Source organism: Eupeodes corollae, chromosome X (genome assembly GCF_945859685.1).
Source record: "Eupeodes corollae chromosome X, idEupCoro1.1, whole genome shotgun sequence".
NCBI classification, from domain to species: Eukaryota; Metazoa; Arthropoda; class Insecta; order Diptera; family Syrphidae; genus Eupeodes; species Eupeodes corollae.
Genome location: NC_079150.1, coordinates 6,935,494 through 6,938,048, shown reverse-complemented (window position 1 = coordinate 6,938,048; position 2,555 = coordinate 6,935,494). Strand labels below are relative to the sequence as shown.

The following is a 2,555-nucleotide window of genomic DNA, read 5'->3' as shown; positions in this document are numbered from 1 at the left end:
TGGAATTACCCAGAGATAGCCACGTACATACTTCAAAGAACATACGAGGGGACGAAACGAACTCAAAGAATCCACCTTCACCTTGGGGCATGAAAAGTTTGTCGGTGATTGTTTTACCAGCGGCATCTTTACGCAGATTGTCTAAAATTATGTTGGACTTGTATTGCTGTGACCAGCTGAAGCGGAAGCTGAAGCAGCTTCCCTGCATGAAGGTGATTTTCTGGATTGAGAATGACGATGACGTTGTTCCTGAAACGATAAAATATCTTTTTCCCAAATGAACTTGCGACAAAGTTTTGTGAAACACAAACCCCTTACGAGTCCCTCGGTATTGGCCAATTCCGCTGTTATGCATCCAAAATAATGAAAGTATCCAGCGATGTAGTGTGACAAATTAATTTGTATGAATTTATTTTTCCTATCAAAAATGTTTAAAAATGCAAACATTGGAATTTTGTTAACGTTTTAAAACTCACCTCGAAGAAATTAACAGTTATGTTATATGTGATGTTGAGGTGATGTCACACTTTCATTGTTTTTTTTTATTTGAAAAACTTAACTTATAGTGAAATTTTTAAAACTTGGTCACTGTTTTGTAATTATCAAAATAATTTCATGAAATAGTCATCGCCTTAAATTCGAAAAAAAAGTATTATTATCACTTTCAAAAAAGATAATTTTTGGAACGTATAATTTTTCCTGGATCGGAACTCTTTATATTACATTCAAAATTTAAAAAAAAAAAAAAAACAATCTTTTACATTTTAACTATTTCAAGTTTTCTTTACATAATACAACAAATGCCTTGTTCAGACAAAGATTGCTTTTTATTGAATTGAAAAGTGTAGGTATTATACGTAGTACACACCTTTAAATATAGTGAAGTTCAAAATTAACAATTTCTTGCCACTTTCAATCACATAGCCTTCTAGCCAAAGTTTCTTTTGCTTTTAAATAAGCTTTATTTAAGAAAAAATAATTTATCCCGGGTATACCTTAATCTTTAGTCGATTATTACTATCAATATAAGACTATGTAAATACTCAAGTGAGGAAAAAATAATTTATGTAATATATTTTTTTTCGGTAATTTTCTCAAGAACTAGAAGACATAAATTCAACTAGTTTTTAGTTTTTGATCAAAAACAAATATGAGCAATGAATTCTAAAAACAATAGTAGATAATCTTAAAGTCTTAAAAATAACCCTTTAAACCTTTTTTAATCTTTTTTTTTGCCAAATTTTGAGATTAAAACATTTTTTTATTAAAACTATGCAAATTAACACAAGTCTGTTCCATTAGTAATTAGAAAATATGAACCAAAATATAATGATTAGCAACAAGGACGATCGTCTCGATCATAAAATATGATATTAAATATTTTGTTACATTTAAATATAATCACGTAGGAGCATGTTGTTTTCCTAATAAGTGATTCATGTATAAGAAACGGGTGAAAATAGACTCACTCCCGTAGTAAAAAATGCTTGTTTTTAACTGTTCTATACAAATCCGTCATCAAACTGTGTCGTCTGAGTTATCGTACTCTTCCCAAAAAATACAATAGCTAATGTCGCCGTAGCCACTAGGTGCCTCCCCTCAAGAATTTCTCATCACTCTACTTTATTTTCGTGGTGAATTGATGTTAGCAGTGGTAAATTGATATTAGAAATAAGGGTGCCTGAGATTTGACGTTTCAGCTTGTAGGCAAACCGGAATGAAAGATTGGTTTCCGGTCTTTATATGGTGTGTCTATGCTTTGGATTCAAATAATATTTTATAGGTTAGTCGTCGACTAAGCTTCGAGCCATTAATATTGTTTTCCGATCACTCTATTCTCAGTTGGTTACAGTTCTCTTTATTCCCACCTACCTCCCTTCCTTCCATTCTTTTTTTGTTCTTTTGTTCTCGCGCTAGTGTTTAATAAAAAAAAAATAGTGGAAACCTATTCTAATATGGCCTTAAGGCCATGTGTGCTTTCATGCAATCGTTTTGATGCTTTAAATCATCAAACTATTAATCTTAGTGAAATCTTTACGTGTCGCTAATTTATTCCTATCTAAAAATTACCTTTCTAACATCTGCCCAAAAAATGTTTCACTCCATAACCAACTAAATGCATCTAAACACACTGTATGGGCTCCATGGAAATTATTGAAGACAAGAAAGATCAAGGTGTAACGCATGTCTATAAATTTACGAAAACAGAAAACAATATTGCAACAACTTTTTAGGACAAGAATATTATCCAAACCCTATGCGCTGCAAAAAATGTCAGGTTCTTGGACATACAATGAAAAGATGTTCTGGTGCTGAAACGTCTGTTTACTGCAACATTCCCCCTCATGCTTCCACCAGTTCTACTCGCACCTTGTATGCAAACTGTGCTGAAGACCACCCTGCTTCCTCACCTAAATTCAAACGTTTTATTCAAGCCAAGGAAATACTTAAATATAAACCATACAAAAATGTAACATGTCTGATGCAAAAAATAAGACGAGCAATGTCTAGTTCTCTTACCCTCTCAATTCTCTTTTTATTTTATTAACAAGAAT

The 2,555-nt window shown here is 32.1% G+C and overlaps 1 long non-coding RNA gene across 1 annotated transcript; it reads right to left on the bottom strand.

The window, feature by feature from the left end:
• Nucleotides 1-220: 220 nt before the first annotated feature.
• On the bottom strand, nt 221-2,186 carry LOC129953237 (uncharacterized). Its single transcript, XR_008782467.1, has 4 exons — nt 2,071-2,186; nt 477-631; nt 312-418; nt 221-249 (listed from the first exon to the last, which is right to left on the bottom strand). It is a non-coding gene; the product is annotated as an uncharacterized LOC129953237 (long non-coding RNA).
• Between the last annotated feature and the right edge of the window lie 369 nt (nt 2,187-2,555).